The sequence below is a fragment of the Protopterus annectens genome, chromosome 6.part0, assembly GCF_019279795.1.
Source record: "Protopterus annectens isolate FY-2018-M chromosome 6.part0, PAN1.0, whole genome shotgun sequence".
Classification (NCBI taxonomy): domain Eukaryota; kingdom Metazoa; phylum Chordata; order Ceratodontiformes; family Protopteridae; genus Protopterus; species Protopterus annectens.
In genome coordinates, this window is record NC_056737.1 from 1,592,480,267 (window position 1) to 1,592,496,532 (window position 16,266).

General features: G+C 39.0%; 1 protein-coding gene and 1 long non-coding RNA gene across 2 annotated transcripts in view; both read left to right on the plus strand.

Moving 5' to 3' along the window:
- TFCP2L1 (transcription factor CP2 like 1) overlaps window positions 1-16,266 on the plus strand; it is a 1,111,497-nt gene that overhangs the window by 85,337 nt on the left and 1,009,894 nt on the right. The window lies entirely within an intron of this gene.
- LOC122804866 lies at window positions 3,501-11,655 on the plus strand. The gene is made up of 4 exons (XR_006365247.1): window positions 3,501-3,757; window positions 6,218-6,372; window positions 8,837-8,991; window positions 11,443-11,655. It is a non-coding gene; the product is annotated as an uncharacterized LOC122804866 (long non-coding RNA).

The window sequence follows — 16,266 nt, forward strand, 5'->3', positions numbered from 1 at the left end:
AGTTAAAATAGTTAATGCAATTTCTGTTGTTTTTTACTTAATAGTGGTTTCAAACTCACTGCATTATTTATGCCAGGATAGACATCCGCTTGCAACATTAAAATCCAAGAATATTCAGCATTTTTAAGAACATTATTCATATCACCCCCCAATGTTCTTATTAACCACTTTAATAACTCTAAACCTAAAAGTATGCTCAGTGTCATTCTCATCTGTATGTTTAGCCAGTGCATCAGACTGGATTCCCCTTCTAATTTCTTATTTATGTTCAATTATACGGTCTTTCAATCTCCTACTACTTTTTCCTATATAAAATGAGGGGCATTTTAGGCACGTAACTAAATATACTATTTGTGCTTTATTACAACTAGCATAACACTCAAATTTATATACATACTTAGGGAATGAGCGAATTGAGTATCAGTAATAATATCTATACAACAGCTACAAGTAAGGCAAGGAAAAGTTCCTTGCTTGCTAAAAACATTGATTTTATTATTCTTATAATTCAAATCCTTAAAGCATAGTCTCTGCTTAAGATTTCTTTCATTCCTGTAAGCAAAATGAGGCTTCTCTGTAATAATTTGCTTCAGTTCAGGCATGGATAGCAGAATATTCCAGTTTTTTTCGTATAATATTCTCTACCTCTCCTGTCCTGGTATTAAAAGTTGTTGCATATCTTATCTTGTCATTTCTCTTTCCATCCACATTTTGCATACAGTTTGTATCACTATAAAATAGTGCCATATTATCTGACCTTCTTTCCGTAATTTTGTTTACAATTTTACCAATAGTTGCCTTGTCATATCCCCTTTCTATGAATTCTGCCATCATATCCTCCCCTTGGTTACCATACATATGTTCATTAGTATTTAACCGACTCACCCTACAAAATTGGCTTTTAACAATGCCTCTAAAGGTATGAGGAGCATGCATGCTGCGTTTTTCCGTGTACCTGTTCACATGCACTGATTTTTTTATGTACACTAGTATGCAATTCTCCTTCATTTATTTCTATATTAATGTCTAAATAAGCTATATTTGTGCTTGAACAACATATCTTAAAGCCTAGGAAGTCAGTAGTATCTTCTAGCGAGGCAACAGAATTCTGCAACTCTTCTCTTTTGCCTTTCCATAAGAGAAAGCAATAGTCTACAAACCTTTTGTAGAACAGCAAATTTGGATCATAAATTCCTTCTTTGCTGTAAATAAACTTGTTCTCCACTGATTTAAGACAAGTTTTAAACGTTTTTCCATCTGTTAAAAATTGATGCATTAATTCCATATAATGATTTTTATCAAATAACACACTAGCCCCTCCCTTGTCTGCTTCTTTAATAACCAAGTCAGAGTTATTTTCTAGCCTTCTTAGGGCTTCACTCTCTTCTTTATTTAAATTATAATATCTATAAACATTCTTTTTTCAAACACATTTTTAATTTCAGCTTCACACAGATCATAAAATGCTGTCAAAATTGGACAACTATGAGGAATAAATGTGCTACTTCTTTTAGTATTCATAATATCTCCACCTCCACTTGTTATAAACTGTAGCCCTTTGTTCATGATTTTAATAGATGAAAAAAAAGTTTAAATTAATAGAGTTTGATATTGTTAGAAAATGCATTTCAGACATCAATATGATGATTTATGATCTGGATAAGGTGAGAGAGGACATGCAGGTGGCTGGTGTGACAGAGCAAAATACAGAGGACAGGAAGAAATGGAAACAGTTGATCCGCTGTGGCGATCCCTAACGGGAGCAGCCGAAAGTAGAAGAAGAAGTTACAAAATTACATTACGTTAGATGAATACAATTATTTCATTGTTCCCTGTCCTGTGATACCAGCCATATATGGTTTGCCCAAGATGCATAAATCTCTTGTAACCCCTCCCGAGGCCGATTGTCTCAGGAAGGGGTTGGATAACAGAACCTTTGTCCTTATATATACAATAAAGTCTTAGTAAGTACTTGCAGGAATTCAAAAGTTATATAAAGGACTAAGGTGATTTTTTAAAGAAATTACATGCTTAGTACAGCCAGAATGATGAAATACAATTTTTGTTGGTAACATTGGACATAAATTCTTTGTTTACAGTCATTCCAAATGACTATGGAATAGAGGCTATTCGAGAGTTTTTGAGTTTGAATATGGGTATGCCAGTGAGAAAGATAGGGAATATATGCAAAATAATTTAGATAATTCTTACAAATAACATCTTTTTATTTGATGGTAAGCCATATTTGCAAACTTCAGGGGTGGCATGGGTACTCCCATGGCCAATACCTATGCAAATCTTTTCTTAAATCAGTGGCAGAATTCTGTTGCCTCGCTAGAAGATACTACTGACTTCCTAGGCTTTAAGATATGTTGTTCAAGCACAAATATAGCTTATTTAGACATTAATTTAGAAATAAATGAAGGAGAATTGCATACTAGTGTACATAAAAAATCAGTGCATGTGAACAAGTACACGGAAAAACGCAGCATGCATGCTCCTCATACCTTTAGAGGCATTGTTAAAAGCTGATTTTGTAGGATGAGTTGGTGAAATACTAATGAACAGATGTATGTTAACCAAGTGGAGGATATGATGGCAGAATTCATAGAAAGGGGATATGACAAGGAAACTGTTGGCAAAATTGTAAATGAAGTTACGGAAAGAAGGTCAGATAATATGGCACCGTTTTATAGTGATACAAACTGTATGCAAAATGTGGATGGAAAGAGAAATAACAAGATTAGATATGCAACAACTTTTAATCCCAGGGCAGGAGAGGTTGAGAATATTATATGAAAAAACTGGAATATTCTTCTATCCATGCCTGAACTGAAGCAAATTATTACAGAGAAGCCTCATTTTGCTTACAGGAATGAAAGAAATCTTAAGCAGAGACTATGCTTTAAGGATTTGAATTATAAGAATAATAAAATCAATGCTTTTAGCAAGCAATGAACTTTTCCTTGCCTTACTTGTAGCTGTTGTATAGATATTATTACTGATACTCAGTTCACCCATTCCCTAAGTATGTATATAAATTTGAGTGTTATGCTAGTTGTAATACAGCACAAATAGTATATTTAGCTATGTGCATAAAATGCCTTATTTTATATAGGAAAAAGTAGTAGGAGATTGAAAGACCGTATAATTGAACATAAATAAGAAATTAGAAGGGGAATCCAGTCTGATACACTGGCTAAACATATAGATGAGAATGACACTGAGCATACTTTTAGGTTTAGAGTTATTAAAGTGGTTAATAAGAACATCAGGGTGAATAATGCTCTTGAAAATGTTGAATATTCTTGGATTATAAGGTTGCAAGCAGATGTCTATCGTGGCATAAATAATGCAGTGAGTTTGAAACCAGTATTAAGTAAAAAACAACAGAAGTTGCATTAATTATTTTAACTAAAGTATTTTTATATGTGCTATTTTATTGGCTGGCTGTGTCACATGTTTTGTGTTTCATTAACTTTTGACCAAGATCTGCTGCTGACCTATTGACTCATCCCACCACAGCAACTGCTGCCCAATCTCCAAAACTAAGGAATTGCACCTTTGTACACCCTGTGCTTCAGTCCAGCAAGGAAAAGAAACGAACCAACCTGGCATACTGATTCACAGTTGGGAATCTGCCCTATCTGCTGCTGACCTATTGACTCATCCCACCACAGCAACTGCTGCCCAATCTCCAAAACTAAGGAATTGCACCTTTGTACACCCTGTGCTTCAGTCCAGCAAGGAAAAGAAAGTATGTTATTTTAACCTACAGGCAATACAACTACTATTTCTTGTATTTACACCTCAGGTTCATTGTACACTCCCCAGCTAAGGCTCCCAGCAGCAAAGACCTTTTTTTTCTACTCTCAATTCTCCCCTTTTATTACACCTATCCTCCTGTACGTCTTTACATTTTTTTCCCTCCTTGAATCCCCTGACCTGCTACTTCCCAAACAAAACCTTTAGCTTGTTGTACTGCATCTTGCCACCAGGTGACATTTTTTCTCCTAGAAGCTATCCCTCTAACTACCTTCCCACTCCTCATGTTCACAGACTGACTCAACCTCTTGTACTGCAGCTCCACTTTACCCTTAGACCTCTACTGAACTTTATCACCTATCTACCCTGCTTATTTCACTTTTTTCTATGCCCTCTCCTTCCATCTACTCTCATCCAAACTACCCTTACCTTTCATATCTCCACTGATTGTTTTCCTTGGATCCGCTCCCTCAGAGGGTTTATTTCCAGGTTATCCCATCACCCTTCTACCCTCCCACCCCCTCCTGCTTCCCCTTCACTTGCATTTCTCCGCTTCTAGCCCTCTATTTCTCTCCTTGCCACTGTCTAGCATCTGTTCTCTCACTGCTCCCTCCATTGAAACGTTGAACTGAGCGTACTGTTAATGTAGTGTCAGTATCGCCCCCCCCCCCTCGCTGTTGACTCCTGGTAACTTCCGGTCCCTATCTACCCTTACCCATCTCGCTTTTTCCCTCCCCTTCCCCCCGATGAGCTCACTTACCTTATAAATATACCTGCCCCATGGTGACGCCATCTTTAACCCATGCTCTGTATCTCTTTGCTGCTGTTTACCCCTAGCTCTGGAGTCCATTCCTTGTGTAAGTGTATCTCTTTGCTGACTATTTTTTCACTGCCTTGTTTAACTGACTTAAAGAAATCAAACGGGCTAATGCCCTTGTTCGCTTGTCTCTACTCATAGAAATAGTCCTACCTAATGTGGCTTTTTGTTGTGGTATATGCCGATGTCTAGCGTACATATACGCAAAATATGTAATAGTTATCACAGTTTATTGATAGCGATACTGCTTTGAACCTAACGCCTACCTATGTTTAGCGAACATATGCACAGTATGATTAATTAGCTATTATAATTAGTTTTACTGTTGAGATAGTGCTCTCACGCTTCTTTATTTATTTATATATTTTTTCACAAATAGTACGCGTTTGTTCTGTATTTATCACCACGGTGTAGTGTGCCTGCACGTGGACCTGAAACGCTATTGCAAATAGCATGCAGTAATGTCCGATGCCTTCTTCTGTAAATTGAATTGCAACAGAGTGAAAACATTTGAGTAGTTAAGCTATAAAATAGCCTCCTCTTCCTGCTGATATACTATTTTGGGCAACATCAGATAGTACGCAAACTGTTAACCACTTTGTTAATATTTTTTCTTGGGCGACTTATTTATGTCGGAATTGTGTAGCATTACTACACGTGGAACAAGAACGCCATAAGCTATAGCGTTTAGCAGTTCCGCTGCCTTTTTTGCTAGGACGCATCTCACCTGATATCTTAATCCAGTAATAGCAGTAAGTACACAGGATACTAGACTTGAGTATTCCATATTGTTTCTTTTTTTCACTCCCTGATATTTGTTTTGCTTACTCCTTAAATGTCGCAATTGGTAGCTTTACTTTAAGTGGAACATTAATTACATAGGCAACAGCGCTCTGAGGTCCTGCTGCCTCTGCGAATGCATAGTCACCTATGCTATCGGACACATACTTATATGTACTTAGGCAGTTTTAGTTTCTCAAATTACCTTCCCAAAACACTAAGTTTTATTTATTTTCATGATACTACAGCACAAACAAACTGAAACGCCATAATAAGAATAGCGTTGCTTATGTCCAGCCTGCTTCCTACTGTACCTATTTGTATTTACTGGAGAGCTGTCATTTTGAATGTAAATATATCTTGTATGTCCTGGGCCTAATCCAATCTGTATTATAGTAATATTACTACAGCCCAAACCCTCTATGTACCTCAATTATTGCTGTTATTTGCTTAGGAATTGCTTTTTTTTTTCTGACCTCCACCCACACTGACCTACCTGCTTGTTTCATTTCCTTCATTTCCTAGTGCCTGAACCTATTAGTGTTATTTACAGATAGTACCCAATGCTGTAGAATTGGATAGCCATAGCGATTAGGGTTAAACTAATGTATAACTATAGACTAGAGAGTCTATTATGACACTACTGAAAGTTATTTTCTTCCTGTGCCTACACAACTGAATGTGTTTTGAATGTAGTACTTTTGCCATGTTAAACATGAAAACTGTGACTAGTTATCTAAGTAAGGACTTACCTGTTTCTTTCTATATTGCTCTGTAGTGGTATATTGTAAAAGCTGCTTTTCAGCCTGCTTACCGTAAGTCTTTTGCTATTTCTCTCTCTACCTATTATTCTAGCGAACCAACCTGGCATACTGATTCACAGTTGGGAATCTGCCCTATCTGCTGCTGACCTATTGACTCATCCCACCACAGCAACTGCTGCCCAATCTCCAAAACTAAGGAATTGCACCTTTGTACACCCTGTGCTTCAGTCCAGCAAGGAAAAGAAAGTATGTTATTTTAACCTACAGGCAATACAACTACTATTTCTTGTATTTACACCTCAGGTTCATTGTACACTCCCCAGCTAAGGCTACCAGCAGCAAAGACCTTTGTTTTTCTACTCTCAATTCTCCCCTTTTATTACACCTATCCTCCTGTACGTCTTTACATTTTTTTCCCTCCTTGAATCCCCTGACCTGCTACTTCCCAAACAAAACCTTTAGCTTGTTGTACTGCATCTTGCCACCAGGTGACATTTTTCTCCTAGAAGCTATCCCTCTAACTACCTTCCCACTCCTCATGTTCACAGACTGACTCAACCTCTTGTACTGCAGCTCCACTTTACCCTTAGACCTCTACTGAACTTTATCACCTATCTACCCTGCTTATTTCACTTTTTTCTATGCCCTCTCCTTCCATCTACTCTCATCCAAACTACCCTTACCTTTCATATCTCCACTGATTGTTTTCCTTGGATCCGCTCCCTCAGAGGGTTTATTTCCAGGTTATCCCATCACCCTTCTACCCTCCCACCCCCTCCTGCTTCCCCTTCACTTGCATTTCTCCGCTTCTAGCCCTCTATTTCTCTCCTTGCCACTGTCTAGCATCTGTCCTCTCACTGCTCCCTCCATTGAAACGTTGAACTGAGCGTACTGTTAATGTAGTGTCAGTATCGCCCCCCCCCCTCGCTGTTGACTCCTGGTAACTTCCGGTCCCTATCTACCCTTACCCATCTCGCTTTTTCCCTCCCCTTCCCCCCGATGAGCTCACTGACCTTATAAATATACCTGCCCCATGGTGACGCCATCTTTAACCCATGCTCTGTATCTCTTTGCTGCTGTTTACCCCTAGCTCCGGAGTCCATTCCTTGTGTAAGTGTATCTCTTTGCTGACTATTTTTTCACTGCCTTGTTTAACTGACTTAAAGAAATCAAACGGGCTAATGCCCTTGTTCGCTTGTCTCTACTCATAGAAATAGTCCTACCTAATGTGGCTTTTTGTTGTGGTATATGCCGATGTCTAGCGTACATATACGCAAAATATGTAATAGTTATCACAGTTTATTGATAGCGATACTGCTTTGAACCTAACGCCTACCTATGTTTAGCGAACATATGCACAGTATGATTAATTAGCTATTATAATTAGTTTTACTGTTGAGATAGTGCTCTCACGCTTCTTTATTTATTTATATATTTTTTCACAAATAGTACGCGTTTGTTCTGTATTTATCACCACGGTGTAGTGTGCCTGCACGTGGACCTGAAACGCTATTGCAAATAGCATGCAGTAATGTCCGATGCCTTCTTCTGTAAATTGAATTGCAACAGAGTGAAAACATTTGAGTAGTTAAGCTATAAAATAGCCTCCTCTTCCTGCTGATATACTATTTTGGGCAACATCAGATAGTACGCAAACTGTTAACCACTTTGTTAATATTTTTTCTTGGGCGACTTATTTATGTCGGAATTGTGTAGCATTACTACACGTGGAACAAGAACGCCATAAGCTATAGCGTTTAGCAGTTCCGCTGCCTTTTTTGCTAGGACGCATCTCACCTGATATCTTAATCCAGTAATAGCAGTAAGTACACAGGATACTAGACTTGAGTATTCCATATTGTTTCTTTTTTTCACTCCCTGATATTTGTTTTGCTTACTCCTTAAATGTCGCAATTGGTAGCTTTACTTTAAGTGGAACATTAATTACATAGGCAACAGCGCTCTGAGGTCCTGCTGCCTCTGCGAATGCATAGTCACCTATGCTATCGGACACATACTTATATGTACTTAGGCAGTTTTAGTTTCTCAAATTACCTTCCCAAAACACTAAGTTTTATTTATTTTCATGATACTACAGCACAAACAAACTGAAACGCCATAATAAGAATAGCGTTGCTTATGTCCAGCCTGCTTCCTACTGTACCTATTTGTATTTACTGGAGAGCTGTCATTTTTGAATGTAAATATATCTTGTATGTCCTGGGCCTAATCCAATCTGTATTATAGTAATATTACTACAGCCCAAACCCTCTATGTACCTCAATTATTGCTGTTATTTGCTTAGGAATTGCTTTTTTTTTTCTGACCTCCACCTACACTGACCTACCTGCTTGTTTCATTTCCTTCATTTCCTAGTGCCTGAACCTATTAGTGTTATTTACAGATAGTACCCAATGCTGTAGAATTGGATAGCCATAGCGATTAGGGGTTAAACTAATGTATAACTATAGACTAGAGAGTCTATTATGACACTACTGAAAGTTATTTTCTTCCTGTGCCTACACAACTGAATGTGTTTTGAATGTAGTACTTTTTGCCATGTTAAACATGAAAAACTGTGACTAGTTATCTAAGTAAGGACTTACCTGTTTCTTTCTATATTGCTCTGTAGTGGTATATTGTAAAAAGCTGCTTTTCAGCCTGCTTACCGTAAGTCTTTTGCTATTTCTCTCTCTACCTATTATTCTAGCGAACCAACCTGGCATACTGATTCACAGTTGGGAATCTGCCCTATCTGCTGCTGACCTATTGACTCATCCCACCACAGCAACTGCTGCCCAATCTCCAAAACTAAGGAATTGCACCTTTGTACACCCTGTGCTTCAGTCCAGCAAGGAAAAGAAAGTATGTTATTTTAACCTACAGGCAATACAACAACTATTTCTTGTATTTACACCTCAGGTTCATTGTACACTCCCCAGCTAAGGCTCCCAGCAGCAAAGACCTTTTTTTTCTACTCTCAATTCTCCCCTTTTATTACACCTATCCTCCTGTACGTCTTTACATTTTTTTCCCTCCTTGAATCCCCTGACCTGCTACTTCCCAAACAAAACCTTTAGCTTGTTGTACTGCATCTTGCCACCAGGTGACATTTTTCTCCTAGAAGCTATCCCTCTAACTACCTTCCCACTCCTCATGTTCACAGACTGACTCAACCTCTTGTACTGCAGCTCCACTTTACCCTTAGACCTCTACTGAACTTTATCACCTATCTACCCTACTTATTTCACTTTTTCTATGCCCTCTCCTTCCATCTACTCTCATCCAAACTACCCTTACCTTTCATATCTCCACTGATTGTTTTCCTTGGATCCGCTCCCTCAGAGGGTTTATTTCCAGGTTATCCCATCACCCTTCTACCCCCCCCCCCCCCTCTCCTTTCCCTTCACTTGCATTTCTCCGCTTCTAGCCCTCTATTTCTCTCCTTGCCACTGTCTAGCATCTGTTCTCTCACTGCTCCCTCCATTGAAACGTTGAACTGAGCGTACTGTTAATGTAGTGTCAGTATCGCCCCCCCCCCTCGCTGTTGACTCCTGGTAACTTCCGGTCCCTATCTACCCTTACCCATCTCGCTTTTTCCTCCCTTCCCCGATGAGCTCACTGACCTTATAAATATACCTGCCCCATGGTGACGCCATCTTTAACCCATGCTCTGTATCTCTTTGCTGCTGTTTACCCCTAGCTCCGGAGTCCATTCCTTGTGTAAGTGTATCTCTTTGCTGATTATTTTTTCACTGCCTTGTTTAACTGACTTAAAGAAATCAAACGGGCTAATGCCCTTGTTCGCTTGTCTCTACTCATAGAAATAGTCCTACCTAATGTGGCTTTTTGTTGTGGTATATGCCGATGTCTAGCGTACATATACGCAAAATATGTAATAGTTATCACAGTTTATTGATAGCGATACTGCTTTGAACCTAACGCCTACCTATGTTTAGCTTAACATATGCACAGTATGATTAATTAGCTATTATAATTAGTTTTACTGTTGAGATAGTGCTCTCACGCTTCTTTATTTATTTATATATTTTTTCACAAATAGTACGCGTTTGTTCTGTATTTATCACCACGGTGTAGTGTGCCTGCACGTGGACCTGAAACGCTATTGCAAATAGCATGCAGTAATGTCCGATGCCTTCTTCTGTAAATTGAATTGCAACAGAGTGAAAACATTTGAGTAGTTAAGCTATAAAATAGCCTCCTCTTCCTGCTGATATACTATTTTGGGCAACATCAGATAGTACGCAAACTGTTAACCACTTTGTTAATATTTTTTCTTGGGCGACTTATTTATGTCGGAATTGTGTAGCATTACTACACGTGGAACAAGAACGCCATAAGCTATAGCGTTTAGCAGTTCCGCTGCCTTTTTTGCTAGGACGCATCTCACCTGATATCTTAATCCAGTAATAGCAGTAAGTACACAGGATACTAGACTTGAGTATTCCATATTGTTTCTTTTTTTCACTCCCTGATATTTGTTTTGCTTACTCCTTAAATGTCGCAATTGGTAGCTTTACTTTAAGTGGAACATTAATTACATAGGCAACAGCTCTGAGGTCCTGCTGCCTCTGAATGCATAGTCACCTATGCTATCGGACACATACTTATATGTACTTAGGCAGTTTTAGTTTCTCAAATTACCTTCCCAAAACACTAAGTTTTATTTATTTTCATGATACTACAGCACAAACAAACTGAAACGCCATAATAAGAATAGCGTTGCTTATGTCCAGCCTGCTTCCTACTGTACCTATTTGTATTTACTGGAGAGCTGTCATTTTGAATGTAAATATATCTTGTATGTCCTGGGCCTAATCCAATCTGTATTATAGTAATATTACTACAGCCCAAACCCTCTATGTACCTCAATTATTGCTGTTATTTGCTTAGGAATTGCTTTTTTTTTTCTGACCTCCACCCACACTGACCTACCTGCTTGTTTCATTTCCTTCATTTCCTAGTGCCTGAACCTATTAGTGTTATTTACAGATAGTACCCAATGCTGTAGAATTGGATAGCCATAGCGATTAGGGGTTAAACTAATGTATAACTATAGACTAGAGAGTCTATTATGACACTACTGAAAGTTATTTTCTTCCTGTGCCTACACAACTGAATGTGTTTTGAATGTAGTACTTTTGCCATGTTAAACATGAAAACTGTGACTAGTTATCTAAGTAAGGACTTACCTGTTTCTTTCTATATTGCTCTGTAGTGGTATATTGTAAAAGCTGCTTTTCAGCCTGCTTACCGTAAGTCTTTTGCTATTTCTCTCTCTACCTATTATTCTAGCGAACCAACCTGGCATACTGATTCACAGTTGGGAATCTGCCCTATCTGCTGCTGACCTATTGACTCATCCCACCACAGCAACTGCTGCCCAATCTCCAAAACTAAGGAATTGCACCTTTGTACACCCTGTGCTTCAGTCCAGCAAGGAAAAGAAAGTATGTTATTTTAACCTACAGGCAATACAACTACTATTTCTTGTATTTACACCTCAGGTTCATTGTACACTCCCAGCTAAGGCTACCAGCAGCAAAGACCTTTTTTTTCTACTCTCAATTCTCCCCTTTTATTACACCTATCCTCCTGTACGTCTTTACATTTTTTTCCCTCCTTGAATCCCCTGACCTGCTACTTCCCAAACAAAACCTTTAGCTTGTTGTACTGCATCTTGCCACCAGGTGACATTTTTTCTCCTAGAAGCTATCCCTCTAACTACCTTCCCACTCCTCATGTTCACAGACTGACTCAACCTCTTGTACTGCAGCTCCACTTTACCCTTAGACCTCTACTGAACTTTATCACCTATCTACCCTGCTTATTTCACTTTTTTCTATGCCCTCTCCTTCCATCTACTCTCATCCAAACTACCCTTACCTTTCATATCTCCACTGATTGTTTTCCTTGGATCCGCTCCCTCAGAGGGTTAACCCGCTCCGTTCGCCCTGCGGGCTCACTTCGCTCCCCTACCCTACCCCCAAATCCCACCCACCCCCAGTGTCTCCACCCTTATACTTGCCTTGCCACACCCCCTAGTACCTTCCCACCTATCACAACACTGACCCATTTCACACTTCCAAACCTACCTAGCACCATCCACACCTCCCCCCCTCAACACTCCCTCCAAACACCACACCCATCTTACTACTTCCAGCACTATGAAACCTAATACTTTAATTTACCTTAACATACTGTGTTCATTCACATTCCTAACTTTCCTGGTTATATCTTACACTCTTACCTACTATGAAAACGTAAGTCTGTCAGGCTCCCTTACATCATCAAAGCAAACTAACCCTACTCTCCTCCCAACCTCAATACCATATCCTACCCTGTCATCATCATCCCCATACCTTCCTCCCCAGTTTCACCGAATAAACCACAACAAATACTACAAAACCAGAAGGCTCTACCTCACCAACTCGAAATACGCAGAAAGATTTCCCTCCCCTCTCCTGCTCCTACTGGTTCATGGGGACATACATCCCAACCCTGGCCCTAACAACTCCTTTCCACTTACCCCCACTGACCAAAATACTAAAACCATGAAATCCCCTTTTTCGCCCAACTCTCTTACAGTTGCTCACCTAAATATTCGTAGTATAACAAATAAAATTACCCAGCTCCATGTCCTAATTGACTTCTACTCATTTGACATCCTCTGCCTAACAGAAACCTGGCTTAAACCAGCAATTAAAGACAATGAAATTACCCCACCTGGTTACAGTATCTTAAGACTCGATCGACCAAACAAAAAAGGTGGGGGAGTTGCCATACTTTATAAATCTGAATTACAAATTAGCCTGATAGACTACCAACCTCCCTCTCCTACAAATGCTGAACTCCTTTGCTCCAAACTTCAGATTAATAAGAACAAAGCAATGTATATTATGTGTTGCTACATCCCTCCCGGGAAAAATATAAATACACTTGAAAATATCCTTAGCTGGCTCTCTTCTACCATCCCACAAGAAATTATCTTCTTAGGTGATCTCAATATTGACTGGAACTCCTGCTGTTCCACTAAACCCACCTCTCTCATAAACCTCTACATGTTCCAACAAATCATAAACTTCCCTACAAGAATACATAAACCTACCAAGAAGCAGAGTATTCTTGATTGGATACTTGTTAATAACAATCCCCATGCATATAAAACAGGTATACTCCCTGACAATATTAGTGACCACCTCCCTACATACATTTCCAAACAAAATATAGTAGTCCTATGCAGTCAGTATATCGAACTATACGCAGTAAGAAAAACTTTAGCCTTCCCAACTTCCTCCTAGAACTTAAAGCTTGCAACTGGGCACCTCTCAAAGACCTTCCTCTTGAAGAGGCAGTCACTTATTTCAATAATACATTCCTCCAAATTCTGGACAGCCATGCCCCATCTCGCCAAATTAAAATAAGGTCCAAAGCAGCTCCATGGCTTTCCAAAGAAACCAAGCAAAAAATGATACTAAGAAACAAACTTTGGGCAAAATGGAGAACCACAAAACCCCACTGACCACCAACATTTCAAACACCTTAGAAATACCACAAAGAAACTTATACTCCTTGACAAAAACTTCAACTTTAAATTTCAACAAACCCCCAACAGAACCCTCAAAAATTTTGGTCTGGAATCAAGAAACTCCTATACCCTGGAAACTCAAAACACCCACCCCTGCCAACCTAACTCAGACCCTCCTAATAAAATTGCTGACATCATAAATAACTTCTTCTCAGAAACAGTCACCTCTCTTGCCAACACCTTAACTCCACCAACAACCCTTGAACTCAACCCTCCTAATAATAAAATACCCTCTTTAAAGTTCAACACAGTATCCACAGCCTTCATTCACAACCAACTCCAAAACTTAAACCTTGTACCCCTCAGCAGACAAACTGCCAGCAGAGTATCTGCAGCTAGCTGCAAAGGTACTAGCATTCCCAGTCTCCATCTTAATAAACAGAACCATAACCGAATCCACTATTCCATCTCTCTGGAAAATCTCCCATATCATCCCCTTACATAAAGGGGAAATACAACTGAACTTTCAAACTACCGTCCTATAGCCCTACTCTCTCCTCTAGCTAAAATTATGGAACGATGTGTCCAACAACAACTTCTAGAACACCTTCTCCATAATAACCTACTTGCTGACTCACAGCACGGCTTTAGACCATTCCATAGTACCACCACTGCCCTTCTCTCCTTTACAGACACCATCAACAAAAATCGCAACAATAATCTATATTCATCTGCATTATTTCTTGACCTCTCAAAAGCATTCGATATGGTAAATCACCATCTCCTGATTGATATGCTTAAATCCCTTTCTCTTGACACAATGGCTATTCTGTGGTTCAACTCCTACCTGTCAAATAGACAACAAGCAGTACTCTGGGATGGTCATTTATCCTCCCAGCTCCCAGTCTCCATTGGAGTCCCACAAGGCTCTATTCTAGTCCCCTCCTCTTCTCCATCTTTATTAATAATCTGAATACCTCCCTCCCATCCTCCACTTGCATTCAGTATGCAGATGACTCTACACTCATCTGCACTGCAATGTCTCCTGCTGAACTACATTCATGTACCCAAAATGTTTTTACTGCAGCAGAAAATTGGTTCAAACATATCTGTCTCCTCCTTAATCCTAAAAAGACTAAGTTACTATTGATTACTCCAACTTATAAGTCCATCCCAATTTCCTTTACTATTGTCTCTAACAATGGCACAATTATATCACCCGACAGCACTACAAAACTGCTTGGTGTGACAATAGATAATCAACTAAACTTTGATGCTCACATCAATTTAACAATAAAAACAGTTAACAAAAAAATAGGTGCACTCTATAGACTTAAACAATTTCTCACACCAGAGACTAGGATATCCTTAGCTCAAACACATCTCATCTCAACACTACTGTATGCCTCTCCAACCTTTATTAACCTATCAAAACAAACCTATCAAAACTAGCCTCATCCTACCACAACATTGTCAGGTTTGCTACAAGTGCCCCATATCGGACTCATCATTGTTTAAATCTCAGACAGCTAGGTTGGCTTGAACTGCAAAATCTCATTCTACTCCAACAACTGACTATTACCCACAGGATACTCCACTTCCCTTCTAATACACCTATTCTTAGTACTCTTATTTCGGCCTATAAAAATCTCTCTAACCTACGCTCAGCTAATAAACTTCTAGTAGCCACATGTAAATCTCAGAACAAAGCAGGTGACTCCCTTTTCTCAAATGCTGTGGGTACACACTGGAACAAGCTCACTTGTGAACTTACTACCTTGACCTCAACACCCCTCTTCAAGAAACATTTAAAGACCCACCTCAAATCACATTGGCTCTGCCCTTGCTCTTCCCCTGACTGACTCTCTTTCTCCACTTCGACATCTTTCCACCTCTTTTCCAAACACCTCTATCTGCACTGTACAAACCCATCATATAGATAAGCAGTACTTCTCCTTCTCTCACTCTGCCTTGTCTCCATCTAGCTGATACCACTCCTCCCACCACCTCAATTTCTTTTTTCCCTTGACTCTATTCAGCTTGTGACTTCCTCTTTCTTATGATTTTACCTATTACAACTACTTACTTTGCTTATGTTTTACCCCCTATCACCTCTAAGATGCTAAAAAAAAAATTTTTCTTTTTTCTGTATTATAATACTGCTCGTATTGCTGTGTGTTTTTGTTACACTAATTGCTTTTCTGTTGTTCTGTATTCTAATTAGTTACTAACTCCTGCTTAGTAGTTTTAGTTAAACTCTTGTACATATTTTTTTTCGTAAGTTTGTTTACCATAGACTGTTACAGTGGAGCTTTTCTCCTCGGGCCTCTACTGAAAATGGACATGTATCCAGTTAGACTAGCCCGGTCAACAAATGTAAAATAAAAATAAATAAATAAATAAATAAAATTAATTTAAATGAAGAATATTCTAACTGTTTTGAATGAGCACTGAGGAAGGGGAAACCCAAAAGCTGTGCTATTGTTAATTTTGTCGTGATTTTTTATGTGTTTTAATTAAAAGGATGGAACGTTTCTGTGATTCTTTTCTTTTTGGTTGTAAATTTTTGTTTCCCATCCATATATCTACTT